Source organism: Myotis lucifugus, unplaced genomic scaffold (assembly GCF_000147115.1).
Source record: "Myotis lucifugus unplaced genomic scaffold, Myoluc2.0 scaffold_35, whole genome shotgun sequence".
Classification (NCBI taxonomy): domain Eukaryota; kingdom Metazoa; phylum Chordata; class Mammalia; order Chiroptera; family Vespertilionidae; genus Myotis; species Myotis lucifugus.
The window spans coordinates 1,683,269-1,694,912 of NW_005871083.1; the positions used below are offsets into that span (position 1 = coordinate 1,683,269).

The 11,644-nt window shown below is 52.7% G+C and overlaps 1 pseudogene; it reads right to left on the bottom strand.

Annotated features, from left to right (window-relative positions):
- Nucleotides 1-9,560, bottom strand: part of LOC111825621 — a 19,063-nt pseudogene extending 9,503 nt beyond the window's left edge.
- Between the last annotated feature and the right edge of the window lie 2,084 nt (nt 9,561-11,644).

An 11,644-nucleotide genomic window follows, 5' to 3' on the forward strand; every position in this document is an offset into this window, starting at 1 on the left:
GGCACCGTGCTCAGTGCTTTCCCTGCCTTTCTCATCCTGGCTTCACACCAGTCCTCCTCAGTGGCCACTCATATTAGCCTCTCTTTGCAGAGAAGGAAACGGAGGCTTAGCGAGTTAAGCTGCTTTTGACACTTCTTCCCATCTGTGTGATTTGCTCCCTCTCCTGTGCCCAGGACATTTGTCCATCACTCCATTACAGTCCTTCGTCCCTCCAGTGCCCTCTCTGGAGGGCAAGGACCTCTCGGAGCACAGCAAGTGCTCAGTAGCTGTGTGTGGAGGGACTCTCCCCCGGGCCCCCTTCTCCAGTCCTCCCTCGCCCCCAGGTCTCAGGATCTGGCCTCCACCTCAGAGCACTGGCTCCCAGTTCCTTCCTCCACTGAGGTGCCAGGGACTGATAATAGCGAAGCAGTGCCCTTCCAGGGAAGAGCAGTGATAAGGGAGGCGAGCTTCCCTGGTGGAATTTCAGGCACCAGGGAGGGGAGACTATTTGCCGCTCCCACTGTCTTTGCTCCGGCAGTCACCCCCACAGAACTGGCTGCAGCGACAGGATAGGTCATGGAAGGGGCCGAACCCGAGACTTTCCGTTTCCCTGTCACTGTGATGCCCAGGGGACACCTGCCTGCAGTCGTGCCCACTGGTCTCCCAGACCTTGGGGAGCTCACCCAATGCGCCTGCTCTCGGCAAAGTCACCCGTCAGCTTAGGCCTCGCCAGCGGGTCAGTACCCCTTTCTCAATGGGTCCCGGTTACTTTCAACATGAGAGAAAACTCGAGAGCAGCAGGGCTGGAACCCAGCTCCCTCCCAGGAGTCAAGGGAGTTAGAATCCAGAGGGGAAGGACCTGTGCCTCCATTCACCGCAGTCGTAACGAGACGCCAGCTTCACCCTGAGTGCCCTTTCCTCCTTCCAGCCCAGACGAAGTCAGCCGGACCTGCTGGGGTGGCCCGAGGGCCTGGGAGCAGAAGTTCCAGCCACCACTCTGCCGCCCACACTGGTGTGTGGCCCCTGTGAGCCACTTCCTCTCTCTGGGTCTCAGCTTCTTCGCTCAGACATGAGGGAGGCAGATGGGGAGGTTGTGCCCGGGCCAAGCCAGCCCAGGGACCGGCACCGGCACCGGCCTTCCCGGACCACGAGGGCTTAGGTTTCTGGAGCTTCGGAGTTTTCAAGAGAAGACAGAACTTCTGGATTTTCTTTTTTAAATGTGAAGAGTTTATCATACTGACTTTTGTCATTTTAATAAAATGTCATTTTATGAATGTGTGACATTCATACCTGAAAAAGATGTTCACATCGAAAGTGTACAGCTGGGTGGATTGTTGAAAACTGAGCACACAGGTCAGCAGCCAGATCACGAATCAGAGCATGCCTGGTCCCCCACAGCCCCGCCCCCGTCTCCGGAGGTGGCCCTGCTCCCCCACAGCCCGCCCCCGTCTCCGGAGGTGACCACTGTCCTGACCTCTAACACAGGACGTCCGCTTCGCTGGTCTAGGTGAACACTTCACCCATAGGGTGTTCAGGGTGTTCTTTTGTGTCCGGCTTCTTTCTCTCCACATTACAATTGGGGACAAATGATAGATCACTCAGGGGGAGAGAGGAGAGACACATCAGTGTGAGAGAGAAACATTGATCGGTTGCCTCATGCACATGCCCTAACCTGGGACGGAGTTGGCAACCTGGTGTGTGCCCCGACCAGGAATCGAACCTGCCGCCCTTTGGTGCGCGGATGACCCACTTAGCGTGCTGGCCGGGTCTACACGAACACATTTCTATCGTGTCTAGCCCAGGAGTGGGATTGCTGGGTCAAAAGAAGGCACGCGTTTGGGGGAAGATAAATTTCAGCCGAAATCTTCCTATTTTTATGGTGACAGAAAACAATTGGCATTTTTTTAAACAAGGGAAACAGTCAGCAGGCAGAATAGGCCTGCGGGTGGCGTTTCCAACCTTTGGTCTAGATTGGACTTAGCATTCTCTCTGAGCCCTCACAGCCTACTGTTAGCTTCCATTTTTAATTTTTTGAGGTAACTCCATACTGCTTTCCACGGCGGCGGCACCAATCTGCATTCCCACCAGCAGTGCACAAGGGGTCCCTTTTCTCCATATGTGTGCCCCTATGTTCACTGCAGTGTTATTGACAATAACCAAGATCTGGAAGCAGCCCAAATGCCCGTCAGTATGTGAGTGGATGAAAGGGCTGTGGTGCCTTTACACAATGGACTACTACTCTGCCATAAAGAGGGCACCTGCCGCTCTCCACCCACTGGTCCTGGGAGCCCCCTCCTGGGCCCACAGAGCTGGCGTGGCTAGAGTTTATCCCACACTCACGTGGCCGCCCCCAGGATATCAGCATTATTGACATCACCCCCTTTTAGCAACAAGGAGACGGGGCACGGAGCTGGGAAGTAACCTCCCGTGTGGTAGCTGAGAAGTGGGCAGATTTGAGGACTGTGTCTGCCCCCAAATCCTGCGCTCATCCCTCCTCTTAGGTAGCAGGCCTCCCTGCAGGCCCAGGCCCCTCGCATGGGGAGGGGAAGATCGTCCAGAGGGAGTGAAGAGCCTTCCAGAGAAGGGACCCTGCAGCCCGAGGCATCGGTCAGGGCGGCATCAGCTGAGGGCCTGGCTGGGATTGATTGCCAGGGGTTGGCAGTCCCCTGGGCTGGTGAGGGCCAAGTGGGGGCACAGCAGCCTGAGGGGCCCAGGGCTCCTGCAGTGTGCAGCAAGGACGGGCAGTGGCCATTCAGAGCGCGGTGGCTTTCTGAAGTGACCATGAGGTCGTGATTCATAATGCATGAGAGGTCAGGTGGGGGTGCCCCGCCGGACACAGGGCCTTTGTTCCCGGTGGGGACCGCGGGAGCACTTTCTTCCTAATCATCTCGGGGAGGAAGGAAGCAAAGAAGATTTATTTCCCAGAGTCTAATCGGCTTCCTTTGGGGAGGCCGCTATCTGCCCTGCACAGAACCTGCCCCCCAGAGAAAGCTTTGCATTGAGTTACGAAGGGTCAGACTTGAGGGGCCGAAGATATATAGCTTCCTTCGGCGTCTTAGAAACTACGCCTTCTATTGTGCGTTGTGCATGGGTGCGCGTGTGAAGTTTCTCTCCAGACCGGCCGTTTTCACAGATATGTGCGTTGTTCACCTCCCGGCCTCCTTGAGAAGTTCTGTTGGTTTGGCTTGGTTTGTTTTTATTAGTAAACAGGAGGAGGGAGAAAATGATGAGAGCAGATATGAGTTTCCCCAGATCAATAGCTCAGCTGGAAATGGACTGAAGGTCGAAGGTCAACTCATCCATCACCAACTACATTTTGAAGAGCCCCTTAGAAGGCAAGCCCGAGGGAGCGTGAGCAGGAGGCGGTTGAGCAGTGAACTTCGGGCTGCTACAGCCGCTGGCGGAGGAGGGGAAGAGAGGGCGGGGGGAGGGGGTTGTTGAATGTGTTTCACAGGAAGTTTCAGGGCAGACTTGTTTGTGCCAACTGCTGACTCTGTTTGCTGCTTCTGCGCGGAAGCTGTGTTGGTGCCGAGGGACCCTGTGCCTTAGCCAGAACGGACTGAATCAGCGCTGGACGCCTGGTCCCCGCTGGCCCGTCCGTGTCTCTGCTCTAGGAAATTGTCATCGGGACGGATTCTGGAACAGAGGAGGCGAAACCTCTGGTGGGGCTGGCATCAGCGTTGTCTCACGCAGAGAGAGAATAAGGCGGGGGGGGGGCGAGAGAGACACAGAGAGAGACACAGAGAGAAGCCTGCTGAGATCCTGTTGGCTTTCCAGGCCCCGCCTCTGGCCCTGGGCTGCCTGACCACATTCTTCATGCAGGAGCAGCCATAATGTTTGGGGCTCAGTGCAAAAGCAGACCATGGGCCCCTTGTCAAACATTTTTAAGAGTTTCAGGGTGGTGACAGCAGAGTATGAGACCAAGCGGGGATCCCTTCCAAGCCTGGGACCGTGCCTCTGTACAGTGGGACACCCATGGAGCCGGCCCTGGGCGTGTGGGCCCTGCAGCCAAAGAATCTTGAGCAAGACAGGCTGATTGGAAAGGTGTTCCTCCCACTCAAAGGAAAGGTATTCAGAACTTTTCCTAGAACTGCATCCGAGGGGGCAGCCACAGGCCAGGCAAACTCAGAGGACAGAAAAAGCCCAGGATGACTAAATAAAGGGTGAGAAAGGCATTCCTAGTGCAGGCATCTAGCAGGGAGTCCAGGGTGAGGTGGGAGCTGGGAGCAAACTCCTTTAAAGGCCGTGCTGCTGGGCACGTGCAGACAGAGTGGGGTCCAGGGAGAGGCGCCTGAGTAGGGCAGTGCAGCCCCAGAACCCAAAGGGCCTAACACAAGCGCATCACAACGAAGAAAGGGGGGCTGGATCAGGTCAGAGCAAAGAGAGAACTTTCTCTTCTCCCAGTGCAGCTGAGGGGCTCATCACAGAACAGAGGGGGTGCACATCTGCCCTTTGGTGTCTATTGTTATGTTTAATTAACTGTGCAATTAACTGAATACCGTTCTCATTCTCCATTATGAGTTCAAACATTCCCATCCAACCCTTCATAAAATCTCCAGGTAGCAAAGGAAGACATGCGCCCTCACTCTTTGAATTGGATCAAGCCCATCTGTGTGTGGCAGCACAGTTGTTGGGGTTAGAATGGACGGGAGAGGTTGGCAGTGTCTGTAATGGAGGTTCCAGAGCTGGCTCGTCTCTGCTGCCTGGGGAGCACCTCACATCCCAGGCATTGCCTGGGGCTGATGGGGTGTGACGGGCTGGAGGACTGGATGACCGGGAACACACATCCCTGTGACGTGTCACTCCCTTGGTTGTCATCGGTTCTGCCCACGCATCAGTAAATTCCTGTTGAGAGCCGTCTTGTAATACTTTGGAATCCACCGAGTTAAATGTCAAGGAAATCATGAAAGTTCTTTCACATCCGGCTTCACTGTGTCTGTAGCGTTTTCCTGATTAATCGCCCCGCGAGTCCTGCTGGAAGAGGAAGGACGTGAGCTGGCGTGCTGCCCTTAGTGCACTGGTTAGGAGGCCAGGCGAGCGGAGGGCAGGTCTGGGTGGGAGTCGCAGCATCTCTGCTTAAGGGCTGTGTGATCTTGGTGAGTCACCTAACCTCTCTGAGCCTCAGTTGCTCTCAGCTGTGACATGAGAATAACACTATTTCCTACCCCACTAGGCTGCTGTGAGGATAATAAAAAGTGACCCAGCATGCAGTGATGCAAATTATTGTTATTCCATGCCGGTTCCTAAGGGTTACTGACTTCTTTCCCAGGTGTTCCGAGGCCATCCATTGCGGAACCTTGCTGGGGTTGAAAGGAGGGTGACCCGTGGAGGTGCGGGCAGGGGCAAGGTTATGGTTGTGTGTGTTGGTGCGGAAAAGAGTTAACCTGGCAGATCCGAGAGGCTCTTCTTAGAAAGGCTGCTTATAAGGCCGGCCCTCGGCTGGCGTCTGGGAACTGGGCACTTGCATCTCCTGACTGATAAGGATGCTTTATGATTGTGCCGGGTCTGTTTGCACAAACAGTATGGTTTATGCTGCACACCTGTTTTCTTTATGGAAATCTGGAATTCTGGTTCGTGCCAGGCAGAGGTTGCCTCTGTGACCAGGTCCAGTAAAACCCTGACTCTGAGTCTGCAGTGGGCTTCCTGGGCAGAAACGCTGCTCCTGTTGCTGTGGGAAGAGTGTGCTCTGGGTCGCCCCTCACGGGAGAGGGTGGAGGAAGCCTGTGCGTGGGCTCCTCTAGACTCAGGTCCCGTCCATCCGCTGGGGCTGCGAGGAGGAAATGCCATGGACGGAGAGGATTAAACAACAGGCATTCTGGAGGCTGGAGTACGGGATCAAGTGCCAGCAGGTTTGGTTCCTGGTGGGCCTTCTTCCTGGCGTGCAGGGGGCCACCTTCTCCCTGGGTCCTCACGGGGAGGGGAGACGGGAGCGGTAGCCTCTCCTCAGAGGACACTCATCTCATCGCAGGAGCCCTGCCCTCCTGGCCTCATCCAAAGGCCCCGACTCCCAATGCCATCACGTTGTGGGTGAGGGCTTCAGCATGCACTCTTGGAGGGACGTGACATTCCGCTGCTAACACTTCACCTCTGGGTGTTTCCCTTACGATCTGGCTGTGTATGATCTGACTGCTGCTGAAATAAAGCTTAGCCATGAATACAAATGGGTCTTTCTAGTGAATCTCTGAATGTGGGGGTGGCCCGAGGGACCCCCGACACAATGTGTGAGTGTGTGAGTGTGTGTGTGTGAGTGTGTGAGTGCGTGTGTGTGTGAGTGTGTGAGTGTGTGTGTGAGTGTGTGTGTGAGTGCGTGTTCTTGCTTTTTGTTTCTTAGGGTAGTTATATTACTTCCATCAGGAACAAATAACTATGCTTATAACTCTGTCGAATGAACGTGAAGTCATGGTGTGGCTTCAGTAATAAGGTCACACTCGTGGTGCGGCATCCGCAGTGACCGTTTCCAGCAGCTGCTGGGCTGTGGGGCTTCCTTCCTGCTCCTGGCCCTCGGCCCCACATCCCTCCCATGGCGATGGGGTTGTCAGAGCCCACCCGCGCTGCCTGCAGGAAACGGCTGGTGTCCTGGAGACAGGCCTCCCCACTGGATGGGAACCGAGCGCGCGTGTGAGGACACACCAGCGTTCCCAAATATAGAGACGGGGGTTTGAGCAGCCGAGGAAGGCGCTTCCAGAAATGGGCAGGTGCTCAGCCCTCCCGGGGAATTCCTCTCAGTGACGCCCAGATGACCAGCTGCTCTTTCAGCAAGGTCTGCGCTCGCTCGTGTCACACTCACGGTCCCAGCGATTGTCCTGGCTTCGCTCATGAATGAGAGGATCCGAATGGGGTGATTTCAGCCAGCAGACTGGACAAAGGGACACTGTGCCAAAATGCAAATCCAGCAGCCAGATTGCCCGCACATTTGCAAGTTGGTAACATTTTGTGTGTCTTTGTTCAAGGTCCAGCTCCTCAGCTTGGAGGGCGAGCTTGTCCAGTTTCCAGAACTGGCGGGACGGTGGGCCTTCCCCAGCCTGGGAGGTCGTGGATTGGCGAGCGAGTGAATGAATGAGAGCAGGAGCAGCTGTAGCTGTTGGAAAGTAGCTCAGGATCCCAAAAGGCAGCGGCTCAGGTGAAAAAGAGAGGAGTGCAACAGAACAGGGGTTGGGGGTCAGACATGGTCCCCTGGCCTGCCTTGGCCACGGTGAACTTGGAACCTCTCTGAGCCTCTGTTTTCTCATCTGTAACATGGTTCCTTCCTTCCTTCCTTCTTTCCTTCCTTCCTTCCTTCCTTCCTTCCTTCCTTCCTTTCTTTTCAAAATTTATTTTTATTGATTTCAGAGAGGAAGGGAGAAGGAGAAAGAGATATAAACATCAATGATGAGAAAGAATCATTGATCAGCTGCCTCCTGGATGGGGATCGAGCCCACAACCCAGGCACGTACCCTGATCAGGAGTTGAACCGTGACCCCCTGATTCATAGGTCGAGGCTCAACCAATGAGCCACACCAGCCAGGCTGTAACATGGTTTCTACATCAGCAGGCACTGTGAGGATAGAAGGAGATCACGCCCACCAAGGGCAGGCACCGTGTTAATCGCTAGCTCCTTGGGGTCCATCATGATCAAAGGTGGAGGGGGTGGCGTTTCTACCTTCCTGCGGATAAAGAAAGACAGGGGAAGGGAACTCGCCTTTAAGTCAACAGTGTACCAGAAACTTTATATTTTATTTCTCCAAACAAGAATCTCATGAAACAAAGCTTTGTGAACTTAAATGTGTGCACGTATTTCCTGGGGAATCTTGTGAAAACGTGGATTCTGATTTAGCAGGTCTGGCGCTGGGGACTGAGATGCTGCATTTCTCACAGACTCTCAGACCATGGGGATGCTGCCGGTCCATGAGAACACTTGAAACGACAATAAAGTAGGCAAGTATTACTGCGCCCATTTCACAGGTGAGGACACTGAGGTTCAGGGAGGAAACCCAGGTCTGCCTGACTCTAAAACCTGTGCTCCTTCTCCCAGGCTACTGAAGGCTTCTCAGTGGCCGGATGACAGACATCTCGATTACCATAGGGAAGGAAGGTAAATCAGACAGGCGTGGGCAGCGTGGATCCGAGGCAAAGAGAATGAAGGAGGGGCACATACTGGAACATTACTGAAGCACTTCAGGTGGGAGGACATACAGTCCTAGAATAGAGTATGTGAGTAGAAAGGTGACAGACACAGTGAAGGGGGTTGTTTCTGAACAGAATGTTATGGTTTTATTAACACAATTACAAGGTGCACACAAGCCGTCTCTTCATTTTCTTTGCTGCGCAGCCTGGCATTGGATTGTGACCCCGATGGCCAGCAGGGCTGCCCTTTCCGCAGCGGCTTTGCGGTTCTTTCAGGAAATGTGAGCAATCCCCGCACAGTCAGGTGCACATCAGCAGCACTTCAAGCTCCTTGACGCTGTGGACCAGGAACTTCCAAAGGCCACTGGGCAGCACGTGTTTTGTTTCCTTGTCGCTCCCATAGCCAACGCTGGGCATCAAGAGCTGGCCCTTGGGTCTTCTACACATTCCATGGCCAGTGCCTCTGGGTGTCCGCCGGTTGTGCTTCGTTTTGACATGTTGGTCTGACTGGTGCCGGATGAACTTCTTGGTCCTCTTTTTGATGATCTTGGGTTTCACGAAGGGTCTGGGGTGGCCATGCTGCGGAGTAGGAGATGGTGGCCAGCTACGTAGGCAGCCCTGAGGAAGAGCTACTGTGAAGATTTGGAAGGAGAAACTGGAGTGTGTGGGTGAGGAGGCTTTGGGCCCAGTCAGGGTACGGGGGGTTGGAGGACATGAGCAGCGTTGAGTCCCTGTAAACTGTGTTTGTATTAATCAAGGTCAGCGGGAAAGGGCAGTGCACCTCAAGGGAATGGAATGAAGGGGCAATTTACAGAGGCTTGGTAGTGGGAGGAAGCGAAACGGGATTGAGAAACCCCCACAAGCTGCAGCAGGCAGCCAGGCAACCCCTGGCCTGAGCAGGGAAGAGGGGAGTATCTACCAGCATTGCAGCATCGGAGAGAAGTTGACCAAAAAGGAGCTGTGGTCATGGCCAAAGAATGAAGCCACTGCTCAAGCAAGGCCAGTGTGGACAGAGCATTAACACCCTGGATGTCTCTCCTCCCAGCCTCTCATCTCCTGCGTGTGCTTCCCATTGGCGAAATCCAAGGGAGCCTGAGGGATGAGCTCATGGAGACCAGCTTCGTGGGCCACAGGGCAGAGAGCGAATCTGGAGAATACCATGTCCTTGAATCCCCTATCTACTGCTTACTGGACGGCTGGTCTTGGGCCAGAGAGTTATCATCTCCGAGCCCTGGTTTTCATGACTGTAAAGTGGAACATATAATGATACCTCTCCCATAGAATTACTGCAAGCATTCATAAACATAATGCACATTCTTGCCCTAACCGGTTTGGCTCAGTGGATAGAGCGTCAGCCTGCGGACTCAAGGGTCCCAGGTTCGATTCCCGTCAAGGGCATGTACCTTGAGAATACCATGTCCTTGAATCCCCTACCTATTGCTTACTGGACGGCTGGTCTTGGGCCAGAGAGTTATCATCTCCGATCTATCCCTCTCCCTTCCTCTCTGTAAAAAATCAATAAAATATATATTTTAAAACAACAACAACAAAAAAACCATAATGCACATTCTTGTCTCTTATAATAACTGCTGATCAGGAAAGGAGCTTTGGGAAAAGTACAAGGTTTTCTTTCTGATGTTGAGAGCTTAAAACATGGTGTTTTAGTGTCAGCTGTCCAAGTTGGAGTCTGACTTTCCAAATAAAAAGACCTCTAGGCCTCTGTAATATAGTCCTGATCCCGTCCTGAATCACTACTCCCATGCTGAAGCATAGTAACTCTCTCCATATTTTGATAGTTTGAATAAAGCACAGAGACTATGAAAATGCAAGTTGATGTGGTTTTGGCTGCATCTCATCTGATGACTGTTGGAGAAACAGCAAAACATTTTCAGGAGACGGGAAGCTGAAAAACTACACCTTGTTCCTGTCACTGTCCTGAGTGAAAGACTCCACCACATTCCAAGATGCACATGCCAGAAAGCCAGGGGGCATCCTTTACCCTACCCCCTTACTCATATGTCCAACTTATCACCAAGTCCTATTGATTTTATAAATGCAGCTCACTTCCATTGCCAGCACTCTAGTCTGAGTGCCCACTGTCCTTCACTAGGTTTCCACTCTTCCCATGGGTCGTCCATATAGCAGCCAGGGTGAGGTTTCTGAAATTCAAATCTTAGCATGTCATGTGTTGAAAACTTTTAATAACTTCCTGTTGTTCCAAGAATATTTGTCCTTCCAGGCCTCTCCCAAGCCGATCTTGTGCATGTCTGTAGCCACCTAGCCTGACCTGCTCACTCACTAACACTTGCTTCCTTTCAATTCCCCAGACCCAGCCCTCTCTCCTCCCCAAGCCTCCCTGCAGCCCGGACTGATGTTCTCTTCTGTCCATCCTCCTTCCCTCTTTCAGGCTTAACTCTGACTTCCTTAGGGAAGCCCCTTGGCCACCCTGACCAGGCCCATCCTCTGTTACACTTTCTCCTGGCCCCCTTGTATTTCCCTTCACAGCACTTAAGTGATTGTGCATGGGATACATGGCTTGATGGGGTGTGGCCATTTAGAAAGTTTCTGTTTGCCCACTCACTGTTTTTCAGTCCTTAGCATAGTGCCTGGCATATAGTAGGTGCTCCAAGAAACATTTGTTGAATGAATGAATGAATAAATGAATGAATGAATATGGAGAGATGGGCTCTCCCATAGGCCCTTTCAGTCTCCAGCTCCTGAACCTTAAAATTCATTGTGTTAACATACAGAGGAGCTGACATTAGTTTTCTCTTTGAGGGCGTTCATATCCAGGGCTTTGGTGTTGAAATGAGAGAAATTACCCACAGATACAGTTGCGACTCTATTATGACTTCTTAAAAAGTCATAGTCATAATCATAAGCTTCTGTGGACCACACATGGATGTCGCTAAGTCAGCCTGGGAAGCTCTGACCAGGGGCTGCATTATCCTGCAAATCCACTCCAAGGTGAGGTGGTGGTGGTGTGGTGGGAGTATCCAGCTGAGCAGAAAACAGACATAACAAAAGTTAATCACTGTCAGCACTTAAGAAGAGCCAGGGCACTGTTCTAAGAGCTCCACTCATTTAACACCCACATTATGACGAAGGTCTTACTGTCCCCATTTTACAGATGAGCAAACTGAGGCCAGTTAAAGACCTAGCCCAGGTCACTTAGCTAGTAGGTCTGCAGAGCTTGGTTCCTTGTCCTCTCTCCCTCTTTAGGCTTTGCTGTCTCTGGTTGATGCTGAAGGCGTCTCAACCAGTTTTTTGGTGCTATAGATCAAGGGGATTTTCACCCTTAAATTCTGTGAGTTTTGATCCTGTTCAGGAGCCAAACCCGCTTCTCCTGTCTTTGTGTTTCCTTTCTCTTCTCTGTAGCAGAGGGCAGTGAGAAAGTACATCAATTCCAGAAGCAAATGCCCAAGTGTAAATCCCAGCACAGACATCCCTTGTTTCAAGCAAGTCAGTTAGCCTCTCCGTGCCTCCGTTTCCTCAGATCTAATACAGTGGGGCCTTGACTTACAAGTGTCCTGACTAACGAGTTTTTTGACAGAGGGCAGTG